Genomic DNA, 14,226 nt, shown 5'->3' on the forward strand with positions numbered 1-14,226 from the left:
CACTAATAAAGATTATTATGAAGAAACTGGTGTAGTTTCTGCGATGCTCTGTCGTGTATAAATGACATAACCAATTGGCAAATATACTACACTAACCACAGATGCCAAGCAAAACCAAGAGTGTAAAATGTGTGGAAACTCTTTGCGAGAACATAAGAAATCGCAGCAGGAGTAGACCACTCGGCCCATCGAGCCTGCTTCACCATTCAATACCATCATGGCTGAGTCTGCACATTCTCCCTGTGTCTGCGTGGGTTTCCTCCGGGTGCTCCGGTTTCCTACCGCAAGTCCTGAAAGACGTGCTTGTTTGGTGAATTGGACATTCTGAATTCTCCCTCCGTGTATCCGAACAGGCGCCGGAATGTGGCAACGAGGGCGTTTTCACAGTAACTTCATTGCAGTGTTAATGTAAGCCTGCCGGTTTAGCTCAATGGGCTAATTGCTGGCTTTTAAAGCAGACCAAGCAGGCCAGCAGCACGGTTCGATTCCCGTACCAGCAAAAAGAAATGTGACTGATGTCCCCATTTAATCCTCCTGCCCTTTAGCTTAAATCTATTCCCCTCTATTCACCTGAGGAAATGTGGCTGACGCTTAACTGCCCTCAGAAATGGCCGAGCAAGTCGCTCCGTTGCAGGGCAACTGGGGCTGAGCAAAAAAGTGTGCAGAGACAGCCACACCCTGAGGGAGAATAAATTATAAAGAACACAGGTATACGCAATGTAATGGCAGGAAGAGATAGCCTCTCACCCAAACCTGCTGCACACACAGCTTTACCCTCCATTGTGGGCAGCTTTGCGGGTGGCGTGCCCAGTAACATGCCATTGGCACCTTTCCTGGCACCGACTCACCTTGACCTGACCCTGCTGCTATTCCATGGGTGTTGGGCTGATGCTGGGTGGCAGGGAACATTGCTTGGGAATGTTGGGAGAAGGAGGGTGGGCCTCCTTTGCAGACGCCCTTTTCCATTGGAGCTCCCTCCCTCCCCCCGCAATTCTTTGATCAACCTAGCCCCTCCTCCCCTCCCCCCCCCCCCCCCCCACCCGCCATTTATCCACCCCAACTCCCTGCACAGCAAGGCCCCTGAGCGTCCTTCATTCACTCACACCCCCACTTGCCGGGACATGCCAGTTTGAAGGCAGTGATAGAGGCATGTTATTGAAGCCCAACCCCTGGCCAACTCCCAACTCATCTCCGCAACTGGCTCCCCAGCTGATCCAATTGAAAGACGGCTGCAGTCCCAGAAATGGCCACCGCGCCCTGTGGCGCTGTTGGGACCAGAGACCTTGCAGCCATTTGATTGGTCGGCACCCATTCTTCCCCCCCCCCCCCCCCCCCACCCACCTTGGGTTGCGGAGCTCAGTTTGGGACCACCTGGCTTTCCGCATTGGCAAATCCCACAGGTGACAGCGACGCTCCAGCTCTAAAATTCCCAACAACTCTGCCGGCTGGTAAAGGTCAATGTTGGGAGCACAAGGTCACCAGAATCTATGTCCGCCTCTCATCCTTCCTGCTGGAAAGCCCATGCTTGGTGCTGACTGATTGTGGGACCCCCCCCCCCCCTGTGGTGCTGCATGGTTGACGCACATTCCCTCTTCGCCAAGGGAGCCAGTTGGAAGGGGGGCAGGTTATGGGGTGGGGGCCAGGGCAAGGGAGGGGTTTAGGGTGGTGTGGGTGTGGTGGGGGGTGGGGGGTCTGGGGCAGGGGTACGAGTGTGTTTTGCCGATGCTGGGCGTCCGACTGAACCAAGTCGCCATGGAAACAAAGGCCAGAGTCACTCAGTGGTTTGACGGGAAGAACCAACGGAGAGATAGTCACAGGCTGAGAGATGAATTAATCATGGGAAGAGTGACAGCCTCTTTCTCTCTTTCAAAACTCGGAGAGTGGCAGCAGGTGGTTTATGAATGAACAACACTGAATTAAAGACTATTTAATTGGCAGTAACCAAGGACACTGCGTTTGAATTCTCATGGTGTCACATGAAAGGATTCCTGTTGAAACAAGAGAGCGGAATAGAAATGACAATCAGTCTGAATTCACTTGTCATTAAAACAATGTCTGTACGGAAGGCCCTTGAGATCCAAACTCCCGGCTCCAGTCAATGTTGTTATCTTATTGAGGCCTCCACTGTTATGGCTCCTTCAGGGAGGCAGGAGCAATTCTTTTGGACTGGGAAAGAAAGGAGGAAAGAACTTGCATTTATGCGGCATTGTTCAGAGCGTCAGAATGTCCTCAAATGGCTTCAAGGCGAATGATGTGCTGCCGTTTTGAAGTGTTGTCCCTGTTACAATAGAGGGAACCTGGCCGACAATCTGACCCCCACAAACAGGAGTTTTGGTTTGATGCGACTGGTTAAAGGGGAAGCCTCCCCTGCTCGGGTTTGGAGCTGAGGGGGACCTGGTGGTGAAGTGACAATGTCACTGGGCCAGTCATTCCAGAGGCCCAGGTTGATGCTCTCGAGGCACAGGTCCAAATTCACACCACGGCAGCGGATGGGATTTGATTTCAATTAACAAGTGTAGAGCTGAAAGGCAGTCTCAGCGATTGTCACCATGACAACCACCGTTGACTGTCGCCGAAAACCCATCTAATATTCCTTTCGGGAAGGAAATCTGCCGTCCTTACCCGGTCTGGCCTCCATGTGACTCCAGCCCCACAGCAATGTGGTCATCTCTTAACTGCCCCCTGAAATGGCCGAGCAAACCACTCAGTTCAAAGGGCAATCAGGGATGGGCAACAAATACTGGCCCAGCCGGCGACCCCCACACCCCGTGGAAGAATAAATATTTAACGAAATATCTGCAGAAAATGGGTCCCTGTGTACTTTATTTATTTATTCAAGGAATGTGGGCATCACTGGCTAGGCTAGTATTTATTGCCCTTCAGAAGATGGCGGTGATCTGCCTTCTTGAACCGCTGCAGGTACAGCCACTGTGCTGTTAGGGAGGGAGTTCCAGGATGTTGCCCCAGCGACATTGAAGGAACGGCCGACGTATTTCCAAGTAAAGATGGCAACTAACTTGGAGGGGAACCTCCAGGTGGTGGGGTTCCTATGTATCTGCTGCCCTTGTCCTTCTAGATGGTAGTGGTCTTGTTTTTGGAAGACGCTGCCTGGGTTGAACAAAGAACAGAGAACCATACAGCACAGGAACAGGCCCTTCGGCCCTCCAAGCCTGTACCGGTCATAATACCAACCTTGGCCAAAACCCTCAGCACTACCTTGTGCCGTATCCCTCTATACCCATCCTATCCATGTGTTTGTCAAGATGACTTTTGAACGCCGTTAATGTATCTGCTTCCACAACCTCCCCTTGGCAACGCGTTCCAGGCACTCACCACCCTCTGCGTACAAAACCTGCCTCGCACATCTCCTCTAAACTTTGCCCCACGGACCTACAGTGCATCTTGAAGATGGTACACATGGCTGCTACTGGGCATCAGTGGTGGATGGAGTGAATGTTTGTGGAGGAGGTGCCAATCAAGCGGGCGGCTTTGTTCTGGATGGTGTTGAGCTTCTCCAGTTTCCGGACAATGGTAACCCCCCCCCAACTGTTAATAGAAAGTCACGTAATGGTTCAGGTCGCAGTCTGGAGACTGTAGATCATTTAGGTTGACATTTTAGTGCAGTACAGAGGGAGTGCAGCACTGTTCGAGGTGCTGTATTTGAGACGAGATTGATGTTAAAGCGAGGCCCATGTGTGGCGGTTCAAGCCAATACATATCCCTTAACCAACACCACTGAAGCATATCTCCTGGGACAGATTAGCGATAAACAAAAACCAAGTGGGAAAAATCGAACAGGTTTCTCTCTCATCCTCTTTAGGTAATCAGAATTAATCCAGGGAAGTGTCCAGACCCTGATTAATGTTACCCGGTACCACTCCCTCTTGAGTGGAGTGGACCCTGTCCCAGCCAGATACACATTGAACTCTCGCTTAAAGTGATTCAAACAACCAGTCCCCACTGCAAGACGCAACAGCCCAGCTCAGGAGGTCACTGCTCTCTGCGAAAAGTACCACCTTCTGACGTCTAACCTCAATCAAGCCTTACAAACCTCAACAGAATGATTCTACCTCCAACTTGATCTGTTCAGTCAAAACATGGGCTGGGCCTCAGGCCCAATGGGGGCGACCACGGCAACGGGTGGAATTTCACACTACTTGGCCATTTTCCTGCCCGATCACTGTTTCCCACACGGTGCAGGGTCATGACCCCTATTTAATCCTGATGATGGGATGCCGAAGCCCAAGAGGGAAATCATGTTCAATATGTCAATGCAAACTCAAATAGAGCCCCTTCATTATGTAATCAACAGTCCAAAGATGTGCAGGTTAGGTGGATTGGCCATGATAAATTGCCCTTAGTGTCCAAAATTGCCCTTAGTGTTGGGTGGGATTACTGGGTTATGGGGATAGGGTGGAGGTGTTGACCGTGGGTAGGGTGCTCTTTCCAAGAGCCGGTGCAGACTCGATGGGCCGAATGGCCTCCTTCTGCACTGTAAATTCTATGATAAAAATTCTATGATAACATTAATGAATCAATGTTAATCATTATCTTCCTTAAAATGTGGAGTGTCAATTCTTTGAGCCTATCTGGTGTTGAGGACTGGGAGAAGGGGGTTCTCACCCGACGGCTGATCACAACAAGCCGTATTTTTATGACAGTTTTTGAACCTTATGGAGTGCTGTGATGTTGAACAACAGACAAAAAGAAAGGATAAACATTTATTTTTCACAATCCCGAAATTTAAATGCAACACTCACTCCCCAAACACACATACACGCAAGGGAAGGCGATTTCCTGAGCTGGAGCGGTATGGGTTAGGGACAGGGTTCACTCCTGTACAACACTCGCATGGCCAGCGTTCGGACCAACACCACCACCTCTGAATACTTCCAGCTGCATGGGAGCGTAGTGGTTAGCACGGTTGCTTCACAGTGCCAGGGTCCCAGTTCCATTCTCCGCTGGGTCACTGTCTGAGCGGAGTCTGCACGTTCTCCCCATGTCTGCGTGGGTTTCCTCTGGTTGCCTCCCACAAGTCCCAAAAGACGCGCTGTTGGGTAATTTGGACATTCTGAATTCTCCCTCCGTGTACCCGAACAGGCCCCGGAATGCGGCGACGAGGGGATTCTCACAGTAACTTCATTGCAGTGTTAATGTCAGCCTACTTGTGACAATAAAGATTATTATTATTATTATTATTATATTCACCAGGCAGGGATGTCCACTGTCTCCTGGCAATTGAACTGCTGGCGATCGTCCTCAGAGCATCAAGAAGCTGGAAGAGAACCTGAAGAGGAGGCAGAGAGCACAGAGTCTCACTGTGTGTGGATGGCGTGCTCCTCTACATCTTGGACCCGCAAAGCAGCATGGGAGAAATCATGAGGCTCCTGGAAGAGCTCAGGGCCAAACTCAACCTGAGCAAAAGTGAGGTTTTCCCGGGGAACCCGAGTGGGGGGAGGGGCAGAGCTCGAAGGTCTCCCGTTTAAAATAGCCCGAAGCAAATTCCGCTACCTGGGGATCCAGGCTGCCCACGACTGGACACGGATCCACAGGTGGAATCTGATCGGCCTGGCGGGGGAAATTAAAAAGGACCAACAGAGATGGGACGCACTCCCATTCTCCCTGGTGGGGAGGGTGCAGACGATCAAGATGAACGTACTGCCGAGCGACCTTTTCCTGTTCAGATCCAGAATGATCTTCATCCCCAAGGCCTTTTTTCAAGATTAGACAAAATGATTATGGTGTTTGTGTGTGTGTGTGTGGGGGGGGGGATCACTGAATCACTGAAACAACACTGCAAAGGAGAAGCAGCAAGTGAGGCCTGGACCTCCCAAAGTTGGAATGCTATCACTGGGCAGCCTCGGCCGAGAGAGTGAACGAATAGGTGAAGGACCCAGACAGGGAATGGGTGAGGATGGAGGAGTCCTCCTATACAGGACAGACCCTCTGATCCCTCTCCACGGCAGCACTCCCATCCCCACCAACAAAACACTCAACCAGCCCAGTGGTGGCAGCAACACTAAGAACCTGGGACCAGATGAGGCCCCACTTCGTTCGAACCAAGGTGTCCATTAAGGCCCCCCCACCCCCTCCCCACCCCCCCCCCTCCCCCCCATCTGTGGCAATCACAGTTTTCCACCAGCCATGTTAGACTCCACCTTTAAGAGGTGGAGACAGGATGGGGGTTGACACTGACGATGAGGGACTTCTACACGGGACAGACTCGCGACCTTAGAAGAGCTGACGGAGAGGCTGGAACTACTGAACGGACAGGAACTCCGATATGTACAAATCAAAACCTTTCTCCGGCAGGAGATGACGAGGTGCCGTAGGGTCCTGAGAGACACAATGTTGGAGGACATACTGGAAGTGGGCAGTCTTGGAAAGGGGAACTGCGAGCAGCGCGGTAGCACAGTGGTTAGCACAGTTGCTTCAAAGCTCCGGGGTTCGATTCCTGGGTCAGGTCACTCTCTGTGCGGGGTCTGGTCGTTCTCCCCGTGTCTGCGTGGGTTTCCTCCGGGTGCTCCGGTTTCCTCCCACAGTCCAAAGATGCGCAGTTTAGGTGGATTGGCCAGGCTAAATTGCCCTTAGTGACCAAAAAGGTTAAGTGGGGTTACTGGGTTACGGGGATGGGGTGAAAATGTGGGCTTAGATAGGATGATCTTTCCATGGGCCGGTGCAGACTCGATGGGCCGAATGGCCTCCTTCTGCACTGTAAACTCTATGATCTATGACATATAGGGATGACTGTTAGAAATGATATGCTCCCCACTGAACGGAACAAGAGAGAAATGAGAGGAAGAGCTATGGACGGTGGTAGGATGGGGACTCTGGAGTGAAGCACTGAGAGGGGCCAACGCCACCTCCTCCTGCTCAAGACTAAGCCTCATTCAACTGAAAACGGTGCAGTTTCTTCCCGGAGGTGAAGGATGAATGTGAAAGGTTCCAGGGTGGTCCGGCCAACCACACATGGTCTCGGCCTGACTCAGACTTGCCAGGTTCTGGACAGCCTTCTCCGAGGCAGCGTCCAAGGTTGTGGGGGTGTGGGTGGAGGCTGTGCCTGAGAGTGGCAGTCTTCGGGGTATCAGAGCAGCCAGAGCTACACATGGGGAAGAGAGTTGACGCCCTTGCCGTTGATTCCTTAATCGCCCGCCGGAGAATCCTGCTCGGCTGGCGATCAGCAGCACCACCCACAGCTGCAGACTGGCTCACTGACCGATCAGAATTTCTTCCCCTGGAGAAGGTCAAATACACCATCAGAGGGTCGGACGAGGGCTTCCACAAAACATGGGGACCATTCATCAGCCTGTTCCAAGACCTGTTCGAAGCCAATAACGGATAGAACGTGGGGAGGGTAGGGGGGGGGGTGCATGGGAACCAACAGGGCCACAGAAAGCAGACAGGAATGAGGCGGGATGGGGGAAAGGCAGGGGGAAAGACCCAGAGGGCCCCTCACAAAGCTATAAGAATAACAGAAACACCAAGACAAACCATCTACAGTGAAATGAAGGGCCCAGGGTAGGACCCGGAGACAGCAGAATAACGGGGGGGGGGGGGGGGGGGGGGGGGGGGGAGGCAGGGGTGGGCGGAAGATGGGGGGGGGAGATGGGGGGGGGTGGAGGCGCAAAGGAACAACATGTAAATTGTAACCATTTCATCTATTTCTTGTACAGTGTAAAAATGCAAACTTAATTGTTTTCCTTGTTTTTGTTTTATAACTTTTATTTGTTTCTTTTTGCATTGGTTTACAACATGTAATTTAACTCATGAACTGAAGTGTGAAACATCAAATGTGAAAATTAATAAAAACATTAAAAAAAGAGAGAATTGAGATGTTTGGATGAATTAGGAATCATAAGGTACAGTTCTCCGAATGGGCAGCCTCTATTGTCCCCGTGGTTAAACCTGGCCTCACCGTCAGGAATTGTGGTGATTACAAATTCACCATAAACCGAGCGATTCACTCAATAGTTATCCTATCCCTAGGATAGAAGATCTTTATGTAAAGCTGGCGGGGGCCTTACATATACAAAATTTAGCTGAAGCCATGCTTACCTTCAACTGGAGCCAGACGAAAACTCCAGAAATGATCAACATAAATAATGTTGTCCTTTTGCACAGCATCTGTAAGCGCAATCTTCCAATGAACGATGGAGAATTTGTTACAAGTGATTCCCAAAGTTGTGGTGTACTTGGACGATATTTTGGTGACGGGGACTTAACAGGAAGAACATCTGGCCAGCCTGGAGGAATTCCTCCAGCGGTTTAAAGATGCAGGTGTAAGACTGAAAAGGGAAAAGTGCACCTTTCCAGGCCAGTGACATTACATATTTGGGGTTTAAAGTGGACACCAAAGGCCTACTCCCTTTAGAAGATAAAGTTAAAGCAATCAGAGAGGTTACTGCACCGAGAAACATCGCGGAATTAAATCGTTCCTGGGCACGGTCAATTATTACGGCCAATTTACACCAAATCTAACAACTACATTAACGCCTTTTTACCATCTCCTAAATAAATATCAGTGCTTCCCTGGAAAAACCCGTAAAATCATACCTTTGAACAGGTCAATCTCGCTTTAATTTTTTAATAATCTTTATTGTCACAAGTAGGCTTACATTAACACTGCAATGAAGTTACTGTGAAAATTCACAAGTCGCCACATTCCGGCGCCTGTTCAGGTACACCGAGGGAGAATTCAGAATGTCCAATTCAAGAATGTCTTTTGGCACTTGTGGGAGGAAACCGGAGCGCCCGGAGGAAACCCACGCAGGCACGGGGAGAACGTGACTCTGCACAGACTGTACCCAAGTCAGGAATCGAACCTGAGACTCTGGTGCCGTGAAGCAACTGCGCTAACCACTGTGCTACCATGCCGCCCATGTCAACAATCGGCCAACTTACTAGTTCACTTTGACCCAGACAAACAGATCATCTTACCCAGTGATGCTTCATCCTGTGGGATAGGAGCTGTTCTATGACACAAGATGGAAGGCGGCACTGGAAGACCCATAACGTTCACCTCCCGAACATTAACTGATGTAGAAAGAAGATATTCACAAATTGAGAACGAGGGCCTGGCAGTCGCATACGGTGTAAAAAATGTCACCGATATGTTTACGGGCACTGTTTTACCATCATAAACAATCACAAACCGTTAGTGAATTTACTCCCTGAGGATAAGCAAGTTCCACCCATCGAACCATATTGGGAACTGGCATCAGAGGGACAGCGGCCTCAAAGTTAAAGGGACGGTTTTGGGTGGCTGGCATTACGGTAAATCGGAGTAGCTCAGTCTCTACCAACTGAGGAAAGACAAACTCAGTTGCGAAGGCGGTGGGCCCAGTGCGGTGGTGCCACCCGCAGCAAGAGAGTCGCTATTACAAGAACTGCATAGCGCACATCCGGGACGATCCAAAATGAAGATGTTAGCCAGGAGCTACATCTGGCAGTCTGGCATTGACGAAGACATTGAAAATTTGGTGCACCATTGTGACTTTGGCCAAATACAACAGATCCTGCTGAACTGCATCCTTGGCAATGGCCCGGCTGTCCTTGGACGAGATTGCATCTAGATGTTGCTGGTCCTTTCCCGAGGGAAAGTGTTCTTAGTAGTGGTTGGACATCCCACTGTAAGTGGCTAGATGTTCAAGAAATGTGTACATTGACTTCAGCAGCCACCTTCGAAAGATTCAAACAAATATTTGCTGTGCACGGCCTCCCAGATGTGAATATTTTGGATGTATTTCCCTGATGACTTCTTTGGTAGATACAATCACATTTAATGCAATGTTATTTTACCTACTTGGCAGTCTGGTAAATCATAGAATTTACAGTGCAGAAGGAGGCGGCCATTTGGCCCATTGAGTCTGAACCAGCTCTTAGAATTAGCACCCTACTTAAGACCACACCTCCACCCTATCCCCGTAACCCAGTAACCCCACCTAACCTTTTTGGACACGAAGGGCAGTTTATCACAGCCAATCCACCTGACCTGCACATCTTTGGACTGTGGGAGGAAACCGGAGCACCCGGAGGAAACCCACACAGAGACAAGGAGAATGTTAACGTTCGGGTGAAGAGAAATTTAAAAACAGAATCATCGTCGTAGTTAGTTGAACTGTTGGATGCATTTTAGGCTTATTTTTCAAATATAAAGTAGTTTTAACATTGAGTCCTGTAGCATGTTGGTTACCATAGCTTCTGTAAAAATACCTTTGGGAACTAATTTTGGGTAATTATTTGGCTCCCTGCCACCCCCGTCCCCCCCCCCCCCCCCCCCCACCTCCCCCCCGTCCCCGTCCCCGGCTTCTTCCCCCTCCCACCCATTTGGGAATTCACATCCATAAGGAAGTCTGAGACATGCTTCCATGGAATTAATGGAAAACTTGGGAAATGCATCCTGGATTTCACAATAGACAGAAGACAGAGTGCGAAGGTGGATGCCAAAGAGCCCTCAGCGCTACTTTGAAGTACAGCGGCGGCCGGGGGGGGGGGGGGGGGGGTGTTGTCCCAGTCTAGGGCCAATATTCCAACCCCCACCCCTGCACCCCATTCCCTGAACCAACATCACCGAAAACAAACCAAAAAAAACACGATGAGTTGCTCATTATCGCACGGCTGTATGTGGGATCTTACTGCGTGTAAATTGGCTGCCCGCGTTGGTTTACATTTCAACCGTGATCACATTTCAAAATTAAACATTCAATGGTTGCAAAACGCTTTGGGATGTTCTGTGGTTGTGAAAGTTGCTGTATTTGGATTTAGATTTATTGTCACGTGTACCGAGGTACAGTGAAAAGTATTGTTCTGCGTACAGTCCAGGCAAATCATTCTATGCATGAAAAAACATAGGACAATAAATACATAAGGATACATAATAAAACTATATAAACCTAGACAGCGGATGAAGGATGAGGTATATCGGGCGCGATTCTCCGCAAATGCGGAGAGTCGTAAAGGCTGCCGTGAAACTGGCCGTGTTTCACGGCAGCCTCCGCGCCCCCTCCCGGGACCCGATTCTCCTCCCCGGTCGGGGCTAGTAGCGGGGCCCCGTGAACCACGGCATCGCAGGCTTAGCGACCGTCGCTAAGCCCGCGTGCCAAGGGTCACGGCGGCCGACGCGCACAATGACGTCAGTCGCGCATGCGCGGATTGGACGGCTCCAACCCGCGCATGCGCGGATGACATCATCACGCATATGCGTCAAACCCGCGCATGCGCGGGCCGTCATGCCCCTCAGCCGCCCCGCGGACTGATCCTGCGGGGCGGCGGAGGAACAAATAGTGCGCGGGGTTTGGACCCGCCGTGGTGCGGCCGCGCCAATCGGTGCCATGGTTGTTGGGAACGGAACTTTGCGGCCGTTTTCACGAACGGTGAGAGCAGGTGTGTTTGCGTTCGTGAAAACGGCCGTAAAGGCCTGGGAACCCGGCCCATCGGATAGGGGAGAATCGCTGTTTGCCGTAAAGAAACGGCGAACAGCGATTCGTGTCGTGGAGCGGCCGTAGTGGGGGGAGAATAGCGGGAGATCGGGAAAAATGTCGGGAAGGCCCTCCCGCTATTCTCCGACCCGTCGTGGGCAGCAGAGAATCGCGCCCATCGTGTTACAACTGCAGAGAAGATGCGTAGAAAGATCAGGTCAGTCCATAAGATCAGTTCAGACCCGAAGAGGTTCATTCAGGAGTCTGGTAACAGTGGGGAAGAAGCTGTTTTTGAATCAATTCCTTCCGCGGAAGTTCAGCTCCGTTATCCTGATGGCAGTTTACGTCCCACCCCATGCGACCGTGAAAATCGCACTGGACGAAATATTCACCGCTACAAATAGCCTTGAAACGAAACATCCCGAGGCCTTGTTCATTGTAGCCGGGGACTTCAATCAGGCCAAGTCAAAACTGTACGACCAAGTTACCACCAACACGTCACCTGTTCCACCTGAGGTCAGATACCAACCGACTCAAAAACAGCTTCTTCCTACTGCCATCAGACTTTTGAATGGACCTACCTCGTATTGCGTTGATCTTTTCTCTACACCTTGCTATAACTGTAACATTATATTCTGCAGTCTCTCCTTCCTTCCCTATGTACGGTATGCATTGTTTGTACAGCATGCAAGAAACAATACTTTTCACTGTGTACTAATACATGTGGCAACAATAAATCAAATCAAATCAAATCAATTGGTGCGTGTTCTCAAACGTTTGGATCTCCCGCCCGATGGGAGAGGTTGGAAGAGAGAATAACCCGGGTGGAAGGGGTCTTTGATTGTGCTGCCCGCTTTCCTAAGGCAGTGGGAGGTGTAGACAGAGTCAATCAATGGAAGATGGGTTCTGGTGATGGACTGGGCTGTGTTCACGACTCTCTGGAGTTTCTTACGGTCTTGGGCCGAGCAGTTGCCATACCAGGTTGTGGTGCAGCCAGATAGGATGCTTCCTATGGTCCACCTGTAAAAATTAGTAAGACTCAATGTGGACATGCCGATTTTTCTTAATTTCCTGAGGACATATAGGCGCTGTTGTGCTTTCTTGGTCATAGCATCGATGTGGGTGGATCTGGATGTCTACACCTAGGAATTTGAAGCTGTCAACCATCTCTACCTCAGCACCATTGATTGATCAGGGGAGTGTACGACACTTCGCTTTCTGAAGTTCCTTAGTTTTGTTGATATTGAGGGAGAGATTGTTGTCGTTACACCACACCACTAGGTTCTCTATCTCCCGCCTGTACCCTGACTCATCGTTGTTTGAGATCCGGCCCACTACAGTCATGTCACCAGCAATCCTGTAGATGGAGTTGGAGCCAAATTTTGCCACACAGTCGTGTGGGAGTACAGCAGGGGGCCAAGTACGCAGCCTTGCGGGGCCCCGGTATTGAGGACTATCGTGGAGGAGGTGTTGTTGTTTATCCTTACTGATTGTGGTCTGTGGGTCAGAAAGTCGAGGATCCAGTTGCAGAGGGAGGAGCCAAGTCCTAGGTTTTGAAGCTTTGATATGAGCTTGGCTGGGATTATGGTGTTGAAGGTGGAGCTGTAGTCAATAAATAGGAGTCTGATGTAGGAGTCCTTGTTGTCGAGATGCTCCAGGGATTAAATGCAAACCACATCCGTTCCTTCTTAAGCTCCCCACCTTTAAGAGCCACTTGTGGGGTGGGGAGGGCAGAGAAATCAGCTTTCCCCTTGGGAGTCAGTGACTGAACAAAAGCTACTGTTCTTCCTTAAATTCATATCATTAGCCGCTATTAAAATTGAGAGCCGCCCAAGCAAGAGAGAGAAGACTGGATTCCTAACTTTTCCATCTGGAATCCTCAGGGACAGGAAGAGGATTCATGCTGGTTAAAACACTGGACCGCTGCGCCTCACCATCTTTATTCTCGGCGGGAGAGGCCAGACATTTCATGTTACTCTCTTTCAGAAAGTCTATGGTGCGGGGAACGGGAGGCTCTACCTGTGATTAAAACAGGAACAACACAAAAGATTATGATCAAAAAGAGTTTCATGGATCACAATCTACACCATATGTATATAAGTCCAAGTTAGGACATAAGAACTAGGAGGAGGATTCAGCGCTTCAGCCCCTCGAGCTCGCTCCGCCTTTCGACACGATCATAGCTGATCCCATCTTGGTCTCAACTCCACTTTCCTGCCCATTCGCCATAACCCAACAACTTGTTACTAATTAAAAATCTGTCCCTCTCTTCCTGAAATTGACTCAATGTCCCGGCATCGCACTCTGGGGTGGCAAATTCCACAGATTTATGACCCTTTGAGAGAAATCATTTCTCCTCATCTCTGTATTAAGTCAGGGGCCGGTTTAGCACAGGGCTAAAGAGCTGGCTTTTAAAGCAGACCAAGGCAGGCCAGCAGCACGGTTCAATTCCCGGACCGGCCTCCCCGAACAGGCACCGGAATGTGGAGACTAGGGGCTTTTCACAGTAACTTCATTTGAAGCCTACTTGTGACAATAAGTGATTTTCATTTAATTTCAAATCTGCTACCCCTTATCCTAAAACTATGACCTCTCGTTCTAGTTTGCCCCACTAGAGGAAGCATCCTCTCTACGTCTACTTTGTCAATACCTGTTATCATCTTATATATCTCAATTAGATCTCCTCTCATTCATCCACACTCAAGAGACCTTGGGCCACAAACCCCTCATCTTTCATCCAAGGAGGTGAGGTGAAAAAGTGAACATTTGGAATTGGGTACCAACTCGTGCGATGGATGTTGATCAGCTG

This window comes from Scyliorhinus canicula, chromosome 5, assembly GCF_902713615.1.
Source record: "Scyliorhinus canicula chromosome 5, sScyCan1.1, whole genome shotgun sequence".
In the NCBI taxonomy this organism is placed as follows: Eukaryota; Metazoa; Chordata; class Chondrichthyes; order Carcharhiniformes; family Scyliorhinidae; genus Scyliorhinus; species Scyliorhinus canicula.